At 41.1% G+C, this 20,883-nt stretch overlaps 1 non-coding gene across 1 annotated transcript; it reads left to right on the top strand.

Annotated features, from left to right (window-relative positions):
* The first annotated feature begins 661 nt into the window (after positions 1 to 661).
* On the top strand, positions 662 to 767 carry LOC149750997 (small nucleolar RNA R71). Its single transcript, XR_016398933.1, has one exon. It is a non-coding gene; the product is annotated as a small nucleolar RNA R71 (small nucleolar RNA).
* The last annotated feature ends 20,116 nt before the right edge of the window (positions 768 to 20,883 follow it).

Genomic DNA, 20,883 nt, shown 5'->3' with positions numbered 1-20,883 from the left:
CCAGCATTCAAAGCTTCCTCCTCCTGCTTTCAAGTCGATCACTCTTTCAAGAGGAGACCGGAGTTCCAGAAGCCACACCTCTTCACCATCTTAAAAGCATTTGAGGGCTTCTAACTCCTTTACGATTATATTGTTTTAAATCTGCTTTTTGAGAAGCTATCTTCTGTTTTCTTCTATCTCGTGTATTTACTTGATTCAATCGGGGGATTGAATCAAGGGGATTAAGGTTGGTTGGTGAGCCGGTTTAAAACCAACGAGTGTAAGGGTTTGATTGTGAGCCCGGGAAAACAATCGGGGTTGGTTCTAGTCGGTGAGCCTGGGAAAACCGACCGAGTTCGTTGTGAGCTCGTAAAACAACAAGTTCGGTTGTGAGCTTGCAAAACAACCGGCTGTAATCCAAGGGGGTTATAGTGAAATTCCCAAGTGAGACTTGGGGAGTGGACGTAGGAGCAAGGGTTAGCTCCGAACCACTATAAAACTTTGTGTTTGTAGTGCATTGTCTCTCATCTTCTTCCCCACACATTACTCACAGCACTTAGCTTTAATTAAATAACTGGATATAGTATTTAGTTAATCATCCACAAAGTTTTAATTAGCTAAGTTAATTTAAAAACCCAATTCACCCCCCCTCTTGGGTTGTCTATCTGGGCAACACTTAGGTATTTGATGATGAGGGCATTTACGGATTAGGTCCCTAAATCTCTCCCAAGTTTCATGAAATTCTTCTCCCTCGGTTTGGGAGAAGCTTGTAATGGCACGTCTAAACTGGTTCCTTCTTCCTATGGGAAAGTATTTTTTAAGGAATTCTTGTTGTATTTGATCCCAAGAACGAATCGAGTTAGCTTCTAAAGAATTCAGCCATTGTTTGGCTCTATCTTTAAGGGAGAAGGGGAATAACCTAAGTTTCAAGGCATCATCAGTGAAGTTCTGAATCTTGACAGTAGTGCAAATCTCAAGAAATTCATCTAAATGTTTGTATGGGTCTTCGTTGGTGAGCCCATAAAAAGATGGGAGCATTTGGATCACACTAGACTTTATTTCATATTGTACAGCTGCTACCTCAGGTAATCGAATGCAAGATGGGGAAGTGTAAATAGTGGGAGTAAAGTACTCCCTCAGGAGTTTGGGTTGTTCTTCAGCCATCTTAAGAGGTGGGGATGATCCTAATGTTTTGATCTTAGCTCGAATGTTCCTAAGGGTTCGTTCTATTTCAGGGTCAAAAGGTAATAGGTTTCGTACTCTAGAACGACTACCTTGCATACACTAGTACTTGATCAATCAAGCATGCAATAAAAGATAAACACATCAATCCTTGTATTTGTCCTGAAATCACTAGACAGCTCCTAACTGGTTTGAAGAGGGTACCTAAGCCTCCAATCCGGTCTAATGAACCAAGTTGACCAGGTAAGCTCCCAGGTAAGTGGAGGGGTCACGATGCGTTCGCAAAGGTCCCACTTAAAACCCACTTGCCTCGAACAGATGAACTGTCTCCCTTATAGGGACAAAGCTTGCCTAGACATCAACTAAGCCATAGAGCGAAATTGGTGCAACTTTCGGTGATCTTCATCCTATTAAGCTCGAATGTCCCTAGGAGCCAATGTCTAATTGATTTTAATTAAAGTGACACTATGTAAGATTGAGTTCACCTAAGTTGGGCAAGAGTCCGGTGATGAAATCCGGCTCTTATCTTGTTGGGGTGATTGCCCTTACTATGTGCGGATTAATTTGTGTATGTGTATCAAGCATGCATTCACACTTTTGCTGAAATTAAAATCAAACAATCACCACAAAATTTCAATCTAATAATAAATTTAAACAAGAAAGGTTTAGAGGTTACCAAAGGAAATTTTTCCAGCAATTTAATTTTTTTTTTCAGGCAAACCTCTACAGCATTCCTTTTTCAGCAGTTCTCTTTTTGATCATCCCAGATTTTTCCTTCGATTCCTGATCAAATAAGATCAAAAGAAAATTTAAAAAAAATTAGTAGAAGAGAAAAAAGAGATAAAAAAAGTAACAATAATAGAAAATAATTTTTTTTATTTATATATATATATTTTGAAAGTTTTTTTAATTAATTAATTTTTTTTAATGATAAAAAAATAACTATGCTAGCAATCTCCGGCAACGGCGCCAAAAATTGATTGGTTATTTTAATTTCAAAAATAAACCACGCAATAGCACGTATCCTGTAGGATAGTGATTACGGGTGTCGGTTCACAGGGATTGGAGACAAGTTATTTTTCCTAATTAAATAATTACTTCAAAGGGGATAAGCTAGAGTAAATGATAAAAACTAAGAATTAATATGGGTATAGTAGTATGAATTATCTATGGAGAGAGGTGTTTAGGGCTAGATTCCACCGATAGATTTATATCCGTGATGCTTTCAATAATTGAGTTGTATGTAAGACTTGATTGCTTCCGACTACACGCCAAAGCAATCACAAAAGAAAATTATAACTAATTCCCAGCATGAATCATCTAAGTCTAGCACAAACCATCTACTCTGCATGACCTGTCTAACCTAGCATGATGCATCTGATCATTTAAACATGAAATCGATGTCACATGAATATCTCCTCCAAACCATAGGTGTTGGATTCGATGAAATAGATCAATCTATGTAAAATATTTTATGCAAGATAAATGATTCACATAAATTGGATAAATCATAAGATCAATTGATAAATTCTTCATCATGCAACCATCTTACAATACAAACTCAAATCAATAAAAATAAAATGAATACTCCTCTATGGCTTCATCAAAACCCCTAAACCGAGGCTTAGCTGCTCATGGTGGCCGGAAGTCCTCCCATCTTCATAAAAAAATTGCTCTTCACTCCCTTCCGCTCCCAGCCTCTCTCTCTTCTCTCTTTTTTTTTATTATTTTATTTCTTCATCTCCCGAACAGAGCCTCCTCTGTTCTTCAAAACCGAGCTCCCCTCTCCCCTCTTCTTCGTCTTCCTCTTATAGATCGCCGAAGACCAGCGATGGATCCCGAGAGAGGAGGAGGGCGTGATGCTGGGAGAATGGCTGGATCTCGGGCGACGATGGGGATGGAGCTCGAAACGGGTGCCGATCCGGATGGAGCTGGGTTACCGGCTCGTTGAATGTAGTTGTCTAGGATCGCGGTGAAGGCTGAATCACAGGGATTGGAGCTGGGAATCGATGGGATCTCTTCTTGGAACGAATCCGGGTGAAGCTCGGGATGGCTGGAATGCTTGGAGGAAATGGCTGATTTTCGGCTGCTGGGAGGTGGAACGGGCGGCGGATGGCACACGGTTGATGCGGCTAGCACGGAGCTTATGCGGTGGGGCTGGATCTCCGCTGCTGGGAAGAGTCGACCGCACGGGCACGGTGGGCACGCGGCTGATTGCGGCCGACTGGAATCACGGAGGACTGGTCGCCGGCGGATTTGATCGCGGGATCGTCGGGAGGAAACCGTGGACGGTGGGCGGCCGCGAGATCAACGGGAAGACGCCGCGGGGGACCGTCGGTGGGCTGCGCGTGAGATGTTCATCGGGGGAGGAAGAAGATGAACAGTGGCTGAGTCATTTTTTTATTTTTTTTTTTGTAACACTGTTCATATGAACAGTGTTTTCACGGAACACTGTTCATATGTACAGTGACATCTCGGAACACTGTTCATATGAACAGTGTTTTCAGCATTGGGGGAAAAACTCTTTTTCTTGCTCTATTTTAATGTGAAAATGGGCATATATGGATTTAAAAGGTCTCCCTTATTTTGCTTAGTTTGGAAACATGATGCAGAGACGGAAATTTCTGAACCGTTGGATCACTTGGGGAGCCATGGACGGTGGACAGTGCTTGGGTGCATGTGTTGCCCAAGGTGACAAGCCAAGAGGGGGGGGTGAATTGGTTTCTTTTAATTTTAACTAACTTACTTAAGTTAAATGAATGATTAGTAAGCTAAAACAAATCACAATACAAACAACACAAAGTATAGTGGTTCGGTGCTCTCCTTAGCACCTACGTCCACTCCCCAAGCGACCCCTTGGGAATTCACTATAATCCCGCGGATTACAGTTGGATTGTTTTCCGAGCTCACAATCCAAAAACCTTTACACTTTGGTTTTCCGGGTTCACCAAAAACCTATGTTGGTTTTACGGGCTCACCAACGAACCTTTGTTGGTTTTACGGGCTCACCAACGAACCTTTACAATTAGTTTTCCGGGTTCACCAATCAACCTATTCCGTTTGTTTTGCGGGCTAACCAACCAACCTTTACAAGTAGTTTAATAAACAAAGAAAGAAGATTTAAACTCCTAAATGAGCAAATGAAACAATATAAACTACAAAGAAGAGTTTAGAAAGTATTTATCGCTTGTAGTGACTTCTCTCTTCTTTGTCAAGGATGCTTCACTCTTCAAGGGAGGATGGAGCTCTAGATGACTCTTTGAATCTGCTCAACCCCTTTCTTTGATTCTTGAATGAAGCACTTGGATGAAGAAGATTAGGGCACTTTTTCTTTCTTGTGTACTCTTTGATATTCTTTGGAAAGGTTGTTTCTATCTGATGAATAGTGCCACTTTAAATAGCTTCCTACATCCATTGGACAAGCCCCAATGGTTAGAATTCAAAAACTAGCCGTTACTCCCTTTTGGAAGGACAAAAAGTACATCTGCAGAACTAGCCGTTATGCTACAGCCCGTGTTTGGGTCGGCTCAACCTGTCCTTGGGTCGACCCAACTTTCACTTAGGTCGACTCAAACATTCCTTGGGTCGACCCTCTCAGAAACACAGAAACTTTATAATTCAGCCTTCCTTCACTTGGGTCGACCCAACCTTTCTTTGGGTCGACTCAAAGTTCACTTGGGTCGACTCAACTTCTTCTTGGGTCGACCCTAACAGGGTTTCCAGAGAACCTTTTCTGTCTTCTTTTCTGTCTTGCCTTTAGGTCGACCCTCTCAGGGTTTGGGTCGACTCAAGCTTGGGTCGACTCAACTACTTCTTGGGTCGACCCTCTCAGTAAATCCAGAGAACCATTTTTCTGTCTTGTTTTGAGGATCTTGATCCTTGGGTCGACTCATGCTTTCCTTGGGTCGACCCAACTCACTGTTCATCTTTGCCATTCTTGCAGAAGTGTGCCAAATGTTTTCTTGATGTGCCGGGGTCGACCCAATCATCCTTTGGGTCGACTCAATCCACACTTTGCTGCATCTCAAGGTTAGATTCATTCAAATGAACAATGAAATGTATCTATATCAATTAATACAAAATATACTGAGAGTAATAAACTTATAAATGAAGTATCGATTTAACTTATAACATACTCTAGATAATTGCTTATTAATCATCAAAATAACACTATCATCCTCAATCTCCCCCTTTTTGATGATTACAAAATAAAGAGTATGAGCCTATTGATACTTATCTTAAATTCAGTTTTTGAAAGGATTTAACTTGCTGAATTTCAGCTTTTCATATATAAGAGTGAAGTCTCCCCCTATATCATTTAAATGTTGCCAATTTGACTTTTTGTGTTACTCCCCCTTTCATTTATAATTCATTAAAGATGAAACTCCAAAAATTTGAGATAAAACATGAGTTTCAGGTTATGTATCGAGGTGTGAAAGGTGCGTGCCAAATTTTGAATTTATATGTGCCAAATTCTGAAATTTGATATAAATTGTTGAGTTGAACATTTTCATTGTTGCAAATTGCTCCCCTTTGGATGTATATGCTTTCCTATATGATTTTCAATTTGTTTTACAAATTATTTTACTTTCTTTCTTTACTTCTCCCCTTATTACTCTTTCTTTACTTCTCCCCCTTTTTGTTACTCTATTTACTTTTATCTTTACTTCTCCCCTATTTACTCTTTCTTTACTTCTCCCCCTTTTTGTTATCATCAAATAGGTACATGGGAAAAGATGCAATAAATAACAACCATTCAAACTTCATTGATCAAAATAGGAACATTTGAGTACATTCATGTCCAAAAACAAAAACAGATACAATGTTCCTTAATCAAGATTTAAAGATACATGATAAAAGCAAGATACATATGAGAACTAGATATCTAGCCTAGGCTCTAAATAGAAATGCTAATATCAGCCTAGGGAGAATCTAATGGCTGGGATCTAGTCCTCATCCTCCTAGTGTACGTGGCGAGGAGAGGTCGAGCCTGGTGAGACTGTGTCTGGCGTGGAGCACGACGAGCTGGATGACTCTGTGCCGAAATCTCTGACTCAGCAGCCTGTGGCACAGATGGTCCATGGGTCTCTCTCTCTCCAGAGTGCTCCTATCTGCTACCTCAGATCACTGATCTCAGCAGACATGACGTCCAATCGGACGTCCAATCGGCTCATCAGCCCGTCAGTGATAGTCCTCGCCTGAGCTGACATGAGCTCAGTCATCCTGCTCCAGAACTCATCCGTATCTCTCGGAGGAACGGATGACGATGGTCCAGCCTCTAAAGATGCAGTAGGATGATCCATATGCTCCTCATCCTCGGCCTCTGGTGCATCTCCCTCTGGTGCCTCACCCTGAATGCCTGCTCCAGTGTTAATCCACTGCCCGTTCACTTTCTCATATCCCATGCGTATAAGTGTCCGTGCAGTGTATGTGTCAGTATGAAGCAGACTCTTGGATGCCTCCCCCTCAACAGATATACCATGCTGCCGAAAAATCAAAGTGAGTATCATATCATAAGGTAGTGATACCCTAGAGTTGCAGATCACTTTCCTCATCTGTCTCAGTATCATGGCCGGAAGATTTAGGGGAATCCCCTGAATCATACACTCCATCACTGCTAGATCTCGCTCTGTGATGAGATCGAATCTCCCGGTCTTTGGAAATAAAATTCTGTTTATTATACTGAGCAGTAATCTCATTTCAGCAGAAAGAGAACTAGCTATTACCTTCTCGGAAAAGTTGAAGTTCTCATTTTTCATGATCAACTGTAGGGCTCTCAGTTTATCTTCTGGCCTTTCCGGAGTGGCTCCTACGCAGGGTAGATGAAGTAGCCCACTCAAGCTCTCCTCGGAAACTCGAACTCGAACCCCTCGAACTTCCGAAACAAGCCCTCCCATACCAGTTTTAAGGAAGGCATAGAACTCTTGAACCAATCCGGGGTAGATCAACACATCTAGGGAGCAAAGATACTCCCAACCTTGCCTTTGGATCCATTCCCTCAACCGAAACCCTTCTTGATCAAAGAACTCGGAATGGATCCTTCTCCCCGTTGTAACTGGTCTCCCCGCAAATCTTGCAAGTATAGCAGAGGGGGAAGGAGGAGGAGGTGGCTCCGCACGTGCCTCACGTCGTGGAGACACGGTAGATGGCTCCGTAGGTTGCCTTTCCTCACGTTGGATCCGTGTGACTCTTCCGGATCTCTTGGCTACGGCTCTTTTGGGTCCCATTTCTCCAAGATCTTAAGGTAATCCACTGTTTGGAGGAGTTTGGAGAGTGGGGATTAGAGTATTCAGAAGAGGACAAGGGCAAATAGTGCCCTAACATTGCTCTCGGGTCCCCCTTTTAACAGTGGGGTCCCGACGTTGGGTCGACTCAAGAATTTTCTTGGGTCGACTCAACGTTGGGTCGACCCTATTCTGGGTTGGGTCGACCCAAGTGCAGAATTTTTCTTTTCTCTTTCTTTTTGCGTCTAAAAATTTTCCTTGCTTCCAATCCTTATAAATTCTTTCTGGGACAATGATACATGAGTAAGGAATCTATAGATAACAAGTTTGACTCATGTTTCATGGGTTTTTAGAAATTGGAGGAATGTATCATGAAACTACTAGCTTTCTTTTATATTTCTTCAATAAAAAGGATCACATATGCCTAATTTCCTCCTTAGCATGCAGAATCTATCTTCACTCAATGGTTTTGTAAATATGTCGGCTAATTGTTTTTCAGTGCATATATGCTCAATACATATGTTTCCATTTTGCACATAATCCCTAATAAAATGATACCTTATCTCTATGTGTTTGGCTTTAGAATGCTGAACTGGATTTTTAGTAAGATTGATGGCACTAGTATTATCACATTTAATAGGAATATTATCTAGCTTAACTCCATAGTCCTCTAGTTGTTGCTTAAGCCATAATACTTGAGCACAACAACTACCAGCAGCTATATATTCAGCTTCAGCTGTGGACAGTGCCACTGAATTCTGCTTTTTGCTAAACCATGATACTAAGTTATTTCCTAAGAATTGACATGTGCCACTTGTGCTCTTCCTATCTAATTTGCATCCGGCAAAATCCGCATCTGAATATGCAAGCAAATCTAGACAGGAGTCTCTTGAGTACCATAATCCTATATTGGTAGTTCCTCTTAAATATCTAAGGATTCTTTTAACAGCACTTAAATGTGACTCCTTAGGATCCGATTGGTATCTAGCACATATTCCTACACTAAATACGATGTCGGGTCTACTAGCAGTAAGGTAGAGCAAGGATCCAATTAGTCCTCTATAGAGCTTAATATCAATACTCTTCCCTTTTTCATCTTTGTCTAGCTTACTAGTAGGATTCATTGGAGTGCCTACTCCTTTATGATTTTCATTCCCAAACTTTTTTAGTATTTCCTTTGTATACTTAGTTTGATGAATGAAAATGCCTTCTTTAGTTTGTTTGATTTGTAATCCTAGAGAGAAGCTTAGTTCTCCCATCAAACTCATTTCAAATTCTCCATGCATTAAATCAGCAAATTCTTTGCAAAGAGTATCATTTGTGGCACCAAAGATTATGTCATCTACATATATTTGTACCACTAATAGATTTTTGTCCTTTCTTTTGAGAAATAGAGTTTTATCTACATTTTCTCTACTAAAGTCATTATTAAGCAGAAATTTGCTCAATCGATCATACCAAGCCCTAGGTGCTTGCTTTAATCCATACAAAGCCTTATGTAGTTTAAACACATGATTTGGCAATTCATGATTCTCAAAATCAGGAGGTTGTTCTACATATACTTCCTCCTCAATAAAACCATTTAAGAAAGCACTCTTCACATCCATTTGATATAATTTAAAATCCATGAAACATGCAAATGCTTGAAGTAATCTAATAGCCTCTAATCTAGCTACAGGAGCAAATGTTTCATCAAAATCTATTCCTTCTTCTTGATTGTATCCCTTAGCTACAAGTCTAGCCTTATTTCTTATGACTAATCCATTTTCATCTAATTTATTTCTAAATATCCATTTTGTTCCAATTACTGAGTTATGCTTTGGTCTTTCAATTAATGTCCATACATTACTTCTTTTAAATTGTTCAATTCTTCTTGCATGGCATTTATCCAATTAGTATCTTTTTCAGCTTCTTCATAAGTCTTAGGTTCTAATTGTGAAACAAAAGCAAGATAATCATTTAAATTTCTAAGAGATGATCGAGTTCTTACCCCTTGAGATGGATCACCAATGATTAAGTCTTTAGGGTGTCCATATGCATACCTCCATTCCTTTGGCAAGTTTTGGGATTGAGGTGGCACGCAATCATCTCCCTTATCTTGATTTGGCACGTCATCAATATTCAACTTTTCAAAGTCGATAATTCCTGTATCATCATCAACAATATTTTCTTTTCTAGCAGACTCACTATCAAACTCATCAAATATAATATTGACTGACTCTTCCACTACTAAAGTTTTTTTATTGAATACTCTGTATGCCCTGCTAGATGTGGAGTATCCTAAGAAGATACCTTCATCTGACTTGGCATCAAATTTACTTAGATCCTCCTTGCCATTGTTTAAGATGAAACATCTACATCCAAAAACTTTAAAATATTTAGCAGTTGGTTTCTTATTCTTCCAAAGTTCATAAGGAGTTTTCTTGGTTATTGGTCGTATTAAAACTCGATTTAGAATATGGCAAGCAGTGCTTATAGCTTCAGCCCAAAAGTACTTTGGAAGATTTGACTCACACAACATTGTGCGTGCCATTTCTGTCAATGTCCTATTTTTTCTTTCAACAACCCCATTTTGTTGAGGCGTTCTAGGTGCTGAAAATTGATGTGATATACCATTTTTAGTACAAAATTCTTCAAAGTGTTGATTTTCAAATTCGGTACCATGATCACTTCGAATTGCTACTAAGGTGAGTTTCTTTTCATTTATGATATTGTTATATAGTTTCAAGAATTCTAAAAATGCTTCATTCTTATGTGCCAAAAATGAAACCCATGTATATCTTGAAAAATCATCAACAATAACTAGTCCATACTTCTTCCCTCCTAGACTTGTAGTTCTAGTAGGTCCAAATAAATCCATGTGTATAAGTTCAAATGGTCTAGTTGTTGATACTATATTCTTTGATTTGAAAGATGATTTAGTTTGTTTTCCCAATGAACATGGTCCACATATTTTGTCCTTTTCAAAGATCAATTTTGGCACATCTTGTATTAATTCCTTCTTGACTAGTTTTGATATTAATTCCATACTAGCATGTCCTAGTCTTCGATGCCAAAGCCAACTAGTTTCATTTTTCTTTTCTTCATTAGTCATTAAGCATATTCCATTTTTCTTGCCTAACTCATGAAGATCTACTAAGTAAATATTTCTTTGCCTTTGTCCTACAAGTATAATGCTATTATCTTTAGGATTTGTGATTATGCATACAGATGCTTCAAACGTGACTTTAAACCCTTTATCACAAAATTGACTTATGCTAAGAAGGTTATGTTTCAAACCCTTAACTAATAAGACATTTTCTATGAAAATAGATGGCGTAATGAAAATTTTACCCTTTCCAATGATATGCCCTTTACCATTGTCTCCATAAGTTACTACTCCACCCTTCTTTGATTCCAAGGTGACAAATTGATCTACGTCACCGGTCATGTGTCTTGAACAGCCACTATCTAGATACCATCATTTTTCCACTTTATCAGCTGTAAGACATACCTCATCGTCATTGGCCATATGACACATTTGGGCCGTCTCTTGATGATCTTCCTCTTCCGAACTTGATTCCTCACTTTCACTCCATTCAGCCATGAAGTTCTTCTTTTTCAGTTTTCTTGCCATCCATTTCAAATCTGGGCAATCTATCTTATAATGCCCGGATTTGTTACACTCATAGCAAATGGGAGTTTCTTTTTCCTTTTCTTTGTCCTTACCCTTTTCTTTGCTTGAGTTACCTTTGATGAAGGGTTTCTTTCTATAGAATCTATTCTTACCTCTCATAAATTTTTTGAATTTTCTCCCAAGCATAGCCATCCCTTCTTCATCAATTTCTTCATCATCATCTGAATCTTCCGATTCAGTTTGTTGTTTAGGGGTGGTAGTCTTTAGGGCAACGGGCTTTCTTCTCTTGACCTCATCTTCTGAATTTTGCCTCATTGTCAACTCATGGGTCATGAGTGATCCTAGAAGCTCCTCTAATTGCAGTGTGTTGAGGTCCTTAGCTTCTTGAATTGCGGTTACCTTGGCCTCCCAAATTCTTGGTAGAGACCTGAGAATTTTTTGCACCAAATCAGAGTTAGAGTAAGACTTTCCTAAACTCTTAAGCCTATTTATAATGTCAGTAAAACGAGTAAACATATCAGTTATGGACTCAGTAGATTCCATTTTAAACAATTCATATTGTGTACTAATATGTTTATCTTTGACTCTTTAACTTGATTGGTCCCTTCATGGGTGACCTCAAGTTTGTCCCAAATTTCTTTGGCAGTAGTGCAAGTAGATATTCTATTAAATTCACTTACATCTAATGAACAGTAAAGTACATTTATAGCTTTTGCATTTAACTGTGCTAATCTTCTATCACTTTCATTCCAATCCATTTCTGATTTGGGTATGATAGTGCCCTCTATATTAAGTGTGGGTGTGTGAGGTCCTCTAGTGATAATGTACCATAGTTCATAGTCGGAAGCTTGAATGAATATCCTCATCCTAGCTTTCCAGTATGTGTAGTTTGTGCCATTAAATAGAGGTGGTCTATTTGTGGATTGCCCCTCACTCATAGAACATCCCACTTGGGTTGTCATGATCTTTAACTCTTGATTGTGAGATCAATGAGTACTATTAGAGCACCTTGCTCTGATACCACTTGTTGCCCAAGGTGACAAGCCAAGAGGGGGGGTGAATTGGTTTCTTTTAATTTTAACTAACTTACTTAAGTTAAATGAATGATTAGTAAGCTAAAACAAATCACAATACAAACAACACAAAGTATAGTGGTTCGGTGCTCTCCTTAGCACCTACGTCCACTCCCCAAGCGACCCCTTGGGAATTCACTATAATCCCGCGGATTACAGTTGGATTGTTTTCCGGGCTCACAATCCAAAAACCTTTACACTTTGGTTTTCCGGGTTCACCAAAAACCTATGTTGGTTTTACGGGCTCACCAACGAACCTTTGTTGGTTTTACGGGCTCACCAACGAACCTTTACAATTGGTTTTCCGGGTTCACCAATCAACCTATTCCGTTGGTTTTGCGGGCTAACCAACCAACCTTTACAAGTAGTTTAATAAACAAAGAAAGAAGATTTAAACTCCTAAATGAGCAAATGAAACAATATAAACTACAAAGAAGAGTTTAGAAAGTATTTATCGCTTGTAGTGACTTCTCTCTTCTTTGTCAAGGATGCTTCACTCTTCAAGGGAGGATGGAGCTCTAGATGACTCTTTGAATCTGCTCAACCCCTTTCTTTGATTCTTGAATGAAGCACTTGGATGAAGAAGATTAGTGCACTTTCTCTTTCTTGTGTACTCTTTGATATTCTTTGGAAAGGTTGTTTCTATCTGATGAATAGTGCTACTTTAAATAGCTTCCTACATCCATTGGACAAGCCCCAATGGTTAGAATTCAAAAACTAGCCATTACTCCCTTTTGGAAGGACAAAAAGTACATCTGCAGAACTAGCCGTTATGCTACAGCCCGTGTTTGGGTCGGCTCAACCTGTCCTTGAGTCGACCCAACTTTCACTTGGGTCGACTCAAACATTCCTTGGGTCGACCCTCTCAGAAACACAGAAACTTTATAATTCAGCCTTCCTTCACTTGGGTCGACCCAACCTTTCTTTGGGTCGACTCAAAGTTCACTTGGGTCGACTCAACTTCTTCTTGGGTCGACCCTAACAGGGTTTCCAGAGAACCTTTTCTGTCTTCTTTTCTGTCTTGCCTTTGGGTCGACCCTCTCAGGGTTTGGGTCGACTCAAGCTTGGGTCGACTCAACTACTTCTTGGGTCGACCCTCTCAGTAAATCCAGAGAACCATTTTGCTGTCTTGTTTTGAGGATCTTGATTCTTGGGTCGACTCATGCTTTCCTTGGGTCGACCCAACTCACTGTTCATCTTTGCCATTCTTGCAAAAGTGTGCCAAATGTTTTCTTGATGTGCCGGGGTCGACCCAATCATCCTTTGGGTCGACTCAATCCACACTTTGCTGCATCTCAAGGTTAGATTCATTCAAATGAACAATGAAATGTATCTATATCAATTAATACAAAATATACTGAGAGTAATAAACTTATAAATGAAGTATCGATTTAACTTATAACATACTCTAGATAATTGCTTGTTAATCATCAAAATAACACTATCATCCTCAGCATGCATGTCAGTTGGGCATTGGGCTCGAACCCAGTGTTATTGAACTGAAACGTGCTGGCTGGTATGCTCGGAAGGCGAGGACATGTGAATTATTTATTTCTTATCATATTTTAAATTTATTTCAAAGATTGTTCTATTTTGTAGTAAAATAAGTAGTTATCCATTTAAGAACGTGGACATGTGCTGGAAAAAGAATATTAAATTATAGATTAATCAGCACTTATCAACAGCTCGAGCTCAAGTCAAGCCAGCATCTTCACGTGATGGAGCTCAGTCCCACGATGCAACCGGATCTCTTCCGTCATCAACGATCTTCAGCCTTCAATCCCAATGTGCTCCCAGAATTTTCTAGCATCCGAGCCGCATCAAAATTCTAACTTCCTTCCCCATCGAGTGAGCCCAAGCATTCAAGTCCAGCCGGTCCATGGGATCACGGGAGACCCCAACCCATTCCAAGCTTGACGCGATGAAGCCATCCACAGCGCCTCTTCACCCATCCGTCTCTTCCCCTCATCCCAGTTTTATTCCATATCAGCCCATCTTCCCCACAGCGCATCCGGCTTCCATGCCATCAACGCGATCGATGCAGCATCCCAGATTTCCTTCGATCCCAGGCGCCCGTTCGAATGCAGCCCAGCACTCCATCCGCCTGTGAAGCATCCCAAGCCTCCCGCGCCCGATTGCAGCACCCTCTTCCGGATTCTCAGCATCAACCCGTCCGCAACGTCCCAGCTCTTCCATGACCCAAACACCACGTCCGTGATCGGCTCCTCCCGGCGATCCCACGGCATCCTCCCGTCGATCCCGCGGCATCAGCCTCCATCCCGTGATCCCAGCAACCCATGATCTCCGTCCATTGCAGCCTCTACGTCCGAACATCTCGCATCCGCACCGGATCTCTTCCACGGATCATCGCCTCCTCCCATCTCCTTTTCTTCCGGCCACAGCAGCAGATTACCGGAGCCGATCCAGCCGCAATCCGCGATCCTTCCCAGCATCAGCGCCCCTGCATCGCATCCCTTCCCAGATCTTCCATCCATGAAGGAAGCCCCAGCGATTCCGTGATCCCAACCTCCACCGCATCCGCCCTCTCCTTCCTCCAATAATCCAACCATCCACGTGCTTGCTGGGGATCTATATAAGGGAGCCATTGGCGAGGGGGAGAGGGGAGCTCGGTTCGGGATCGGGGGCCAAAGAACAGAGGAGACAGGGGTGCTCAGTTGGGCCAAAGGAGGAAAAAGGAGGTGGAGCTCCGTTTCAAAAAGAAAGCAGGGGAATCTCTATTTTCGAAGAAGAAAGGAATAAAGAGAAAAAAAAGAGTATTTTATTTTGGGAGTTCCACTGAGGGGAGCCATGCTCTATTTTCTTTTCTTATTTTTTTGTTATTTGCAGAAGAAAAGAGGAGGGAGTTTCTTATTATTTTTTGCTTTCTTTGCAGAAGAAAAGAAGCATTAGGCTTCCAATCTTCCTTTTTATTTTTGTAATTAGTTTTTTTTATGAAATCAAGCAATTTTTCTTTCATGCAATCCATGTTCTAGGTTCAGTTTAATTTCCGCTTTTTATGCAATCTTTTAATTTTCTTTTATATAATTTATGTTCCAGGCTTCAATCTTCTTAGCTTTCATCCATTTTAATTTATGCCAAGCTCTTCTTTAAATAGTTAAATATATAAATACTTTTCGAATCTAAGTTCCTGTCTTTTAGTTAATTTCAATTAGAAAATATTCTCTGGTAGACCAGAGAATCATTTAACATCCTCAAAGTAATATTTTTTTTCTTCTATCATTCAAAAATCGATTTTGAATCCAAGTGAACGTTTTAATTTTTATGCAACTCCAATCGCCTTCCTATAGATCGACCTCTTATGACCACTATTCTTCGAGTAGAACAGGTAAGAGTAAAATTAATTTAAACTTTGTTTGTCGGTTCTAACAACGATCTGTTTAGCGTATTTTTAGTTAAACAGAAATCGGACAACACCTCTTTTACAAAATTCTTGAAAGATCTCACCACGTTGAAAAGAAAAACCAGCATTCCTAAGCAAGCTGTTATGGCTGCACAAGCCTCATCTCTCATTCAATAACAGATTGCCCCGAAATTCAAATACCCTGGTTGCCCCACCATTGAAATAAAAATAGGAGAGACGATCATCCAGAGAGCCCTATTAGATTTAGGAGCCAGTGTGAACCTACTTTCCTACTATGTGTACCAAAAGTTAGGTTTGGAAGAATTAAAGCCTACAAATATTACCCTTTTCTTAGCAGATAGAACGGTGAAGTACCCCAAGGAGATTGTAGAGGATGTAATAGTGAAGATAAACGAGTTTTACTATCCTGTGGACTTCGTTATCCTTGAGACCAAACCTGTAATACATCCAGACAGTCACACACCTATAATTTTAGGTAGACCTTTTTTAGCCACAGCAGATGCTGTGATAAATTGTTGAAATGGCATGCTGAAGTTATCTTTTGGCAACATGAAAGTCGAGCTTAATGTCTTCAACATAAGTAAACAACCACTAGACGATGAAGAAATCAATAAAGTTGACATGATTAAAAGTCTGGTTCAGGAGACTTTCTTACAAACTTATAGTAAGAACCCTTTAGAGGCTTACCTTGCCCATTCCGAGGAAGGGGTCGAGTATGCGCTCCCTAATTCTGTTCCTCTTATGAGCATAGATCGTTATCAACCGACTGTTCTTCCTCGGACTCTTCCAAAACCATTCTTAGATAATGGTTGAAAAAAAAAAATGAATCTACATTTTATCTGGCTGAAGACATAAAACTTAGCATTTTTGGGAGGCAACCCAACATATAAATATTATAAAAAAATAAAAAAAATTAAAAGAATATAAAAAAATTTTAATAAATTACTAACATGTAGGTTTGGGGGTTTTGTCCCAATTGTCAATTTACCTACCCATATCAGGTAACTTCTCCTCTGTTCTATTACTGCTTTAAATTTTCTTTAACATTGAGGACAATGTTAAATTTAGGTTTGGAGGTGTTTTTAAGCATTTAAAATAAAAAAAAATTTTCCAAAATAAAAAAATATATATTATTTCTGTACAACACACAAGGTATATAAAATCTAAGAGCCCAATGACTAGTCGGAAGTAGTGCAAAGTAAGTTCTTTTTATTAAGTTCCTTTTAGTGAGCTGTAAGCTAATTAGTGCTTTAAATTTCACAACACATCTGACCTGTATTTCTAAGGTATAGGTTCGACATTGTGTTGAGAATATGGTAGCAACCTCGAATCCTGATGAACCATCTTTTTCTGATTCACAAAACAAAAATGGTGGATTTAGTCAGGTACATCGAAAAGGGCTACCTATTGTCAAAGGTCAACGGGCTTGTGATGAGGAACCCGAGCATAGGTCCGTAGGGGAGTCTTGTTGCCTGACACCTCATGTCAACTGCTGTGAGAATTGTCGACTAATTGCTCGCTACATGGAGAAATCATCACAAGAGTAAAAGTGCACAATATATACATTATCATGTTTCTTGAAGAAAAAAAAATTCTGTATATTGACCTTAAGAAAGACAATAGTGTGAAAGCCGTCGTTGCAAAAATTCAAGTAAACTGGAATATTACAAATAAAGCCCATGAGATATTAAAGTAAATATCCACAGCTCTCGAAATCCTGCAGATAAGATGATTTTGAATCAGCAAATAGGTCTTGTCCGACCAATTCTTGGAAACTACTAGCATTAGCGATATTTTGGAGATCCAAAACCTTAGCTTGTGCATGGTCCAGACTTCACTGAGCACTCAAGTATAATAAGTCTTACAACTCCCTAACGGAAAATTTAATGACTTCAACTTAAATTGCATACTAACCTAGAATTTGGGCTACTTAGTAATTAAAATCTTGTGTGTTTTTGAAATTCTTATCATTTATGTATTTGAAATTCTTATCATTTATGTACTTGAAATTAGACTTTCATTTCATAAAATAAATTTTATTTTGGAATTGAAGTTTGTGAGTAACTTCACTGCAAATCCTCACGAGACAACATTCGTCCACTAGGGTAACCTAGGGGTTTAAAGGCTTGTTGCACGTGCTAAGTGCAATCGTAATGCTCTACGAAAGTGAGTATTTATTTTAGTTCATATATATATATATAATAATTAATACTAAAAATAAAAATAAAACTTTTGCACTCTCATTTTATCATTTTCGCACTAAATTGCTAGAGACTAGCAATAAGCTAGTTGGGGGGTGTGATGAGAGCACAAAAGTACAATTATCGTACCATTTTAATTAGTATTATAGCTAATCATTAATGATAAAATTAACTAATTAACGTTGTATTTGTGTTTGAGTGTAAGTAATCCAAGAGATCCAATAACATTGGGTTTGAGCTCAGCTCATCCCAGCATGCCAGCCAGCTTTCCAGCACGTCTCCACGTCCAACCCGCGTCCCCACCGAGCCAGCTCTCCCGTGCTATGCAAGCAACCAGCCGGCACGTCTCAGCCAGCCTTCCGCATCAGGCGTTCGTCCGCATCGCTACCAGCGCCGTCCCCGTGTCTTCAGCGTGTCCCGACCACGTCCATGCCACGTCCCCGATCGCCTTCCATTCCGGTGCCCATTTCGAACGCAATCCAGCCATCTTCTTCTTCCTCCCGCAGTGCATCACGGTCGTCCATTTCCAGATCAGATCCAGCTTCATCCCGTGCGAAAACAGGGGAGAAGAAAGGATCCCACACCCGTCCGCCTCTTCCGCGTCTCCTCTATTCCGATTTCAAGCCGTGATCCCAGCATCCGTTTCTTCTCCCAGCTTCTTCCTCCCAACGATCACGCTCCCGACTCCTCCAGTGATCCCGCGGCCAGCCCCTCCTCCCAGCTCCATTCCGTCGATCTCGCGGCCAGCTCCTCTTCTTCCATCCGTATTTAGCTTCCACGGATCAAGCTTCCACGAGTAATGCATCCAAGGATTCCCGCTTCCAATCCGGCACCCAAAGAAGGAAATCCCAGCATCCGTTTCTCCTTCCGTCGATCCCGCAGCACCCGTTCCACAACACATCTCAGCCTCCCATCTCATCTTCTTCCATCCGCACGTCAACCTCCCGGAATCCCAGCGGCCAGCTCCCTTGATCCAGCCATCTGCAATCAATCCGGCCCTCCACGGATCACGCCTTCCTCCCACGATCCAACCGTCTCCACATCCAAGCAATCCCGCGGCCAGCTCATCCCGCGTCTGCTCCGTGTCCCGGTAAAAACCCCCATGACCCGCGTCTGTTACCCCTCCATCAGGGGATCCATCGCCGGCTTCAAGGGGTGGGGGCGATCTATAAAAGAGGAGGAGGAGAGGAGGGGGAGGGAGGAGCTCTCGGATGGCCAAGGGTGGAGCTCGGTTTTTGGAAAAGAAGAAGGGAGGTGTGCTCGGTTGGGCCAAGAACAGGGGATGCTCTGTTCTTGGAAAGAAGAAAGAAAAAAATATAAATATTATTTTATGTTGAAGTTCCACCGTGGGAGAGAAAGGGAGAGAAAATGCAATTTTCTTGTTTTTCTTTTATTTGCAGAAGAAATGCAGCATCAGGCTACCAATCTTCATTTTTACTTTTTGTAATCATTTCTTTTTATAAAATCTATTAAATTTTTCTTTCATGCAATTCTTGTTCTAAATTCAAGTTAATTTCTGCTTTTTATGCAATCTTTTAATTCTTCTTTGATGCAATATATTTAATTTTCTTTTATGCAATTTATGTTCCAGGCTTTAATTTTCTTAGCTTCTATCCATTTTCTATGTCAAAGCTCTTCTTTGATTAGTTAAAATGCTTTTCGAATCTAAGTACCTATCTTTTCGTCAATTTCAAATAGAAAACATTCTCTGGTAGACCAGAGAATCATTCAACATCCCTGACGTAATATTTTTCTTATTATTCAAAAACCATCTTTGAATCCGAGTGAACGTTTTGATTTTTATGCAACTCTAATCGCCTTCCTGTAGATCGACCTCTTACGACCACTATTCTTCGAGTAGAAAAGGTAAGAGTATAATTAAATTAAACTTTGTTTGTCGATTCTAATAACGATCTGTTTAGCGTATTTTTAGGTAAACAGGAAATCGGACAACAGCCGACAACAACAGACAACTATCACCAACGAAATCAAGTGGAAAAGAAACAACCAACACAGGGCTTTGGCCCTAAATCTAAGAGATCTATGGCATCTAGTGTAAGGGTGGCAATCGGGTCGGGTCAGGCATAAATAGGTCGGGTCAGATATAAGTCGGATCAAAAAATTATAAATCTGAACCCGACCTGTTTATTAAACAGGTCAGGAATTACAACCTGAACCCGACCTGTTTAATAAACAGGTCACCTGACCCGACCCGTTTAAGGAAAGAAAAGGATCGGCCGGCAGGATGGGAGGGGAAGAGACTCGAGAGAGAGAGAGAGGAGGAGAGACCGAGACAGAGAGAGAGAGAGGAGGAGAGACCGTGAGAGAGAGAGAGAGAGGAGGAGAGACCGAGAGAGAGAGGCGGAAGGATAAAGGAGAAAAAAATAATAACTGCTCATCTTCTTCCCCGATTGGCCTCTCTCGCCACAGCTGCGCCCGAGCCGCCACCCTGCACAGCCCGCGGCCTCCGCCTTGCCGTGTCGCCGCTAGAGCTTCACCGATCGAACCACTGCCTCGAGATCTGCCGCGACCGCTGCTGTGCCGCCGTTGCAACGCCGCACCGAGCCGCCACCGCTTAGCGTCGCTGCCTCCGTCGAGCGCCGCCGCTTCTGCCGCTCCGCCGCTCGGATCCAACGCCCCCTCGCCTTCCTGATCGGATGCTCTACCGCCTTATTCGAGCCACTCGCCTTTCCGATCGGGACTCGGGATTTGTTTCGACAAGAGAGGGAGAGCCGGAGAGGTGGGAGGCGAGGAGGCTTCGAGAGAGAGAGAGAGAGAGAGAGAGAGAGAGAGAGAACCAGGTCCATGGAGAGTTCAACGCGACGAAGGGAGAGATGAGGAGGTTCCCCTAATGGCTTGACGCCCTGACCCTATCCCATCTCATTAAATCATGCCGGACCTATGGGCTAAGCAACCTGTGGGTTGTGGAGATAGGTAGTAAACAACAGCTATTGCTTTCCTTTGGGCCGAGGCTTGGGTCGGCCCTGTTTGATCCAATCTGACCCATATATTAAACGGTTAAACGAGTCGGACATTTAAAATATGTATCCGACCCAATTAATAAATAGGTTAAACGGGTCAATCTGTTTATGACCCGAACCTGTTTATGGCGGATCGAACACAAGTTGGGTTGGTGGGTCGGGTCATATTTTGCCACCTCTAATCTAGTGGCTAGAGCTCTGGCCATGGCCACGAACCGATATGAGAGATCGGAGGAAGGCTTCAG

The sequence above is a fragment of the Phoenix dactylifera genome, chromosome 17 (genome assembly GCF_051530095.1).
Source record: "Phoenix dactylifera cultivar Ajwa chromosome 17, Ajwa_hap1_PhDact_Kaust_v1.1, whole genome shotgun sequence".
Taxonomy (NCBI): Eukaryota; Viridiplantae; Streptophyta; class Magnoliopsida; order Arecales; family Arecaceae; genus Phoenix; species Phoenix dactylifera.
This window is presented reverse-complemented; position numbering and strand designations above follow the sequence as displayed.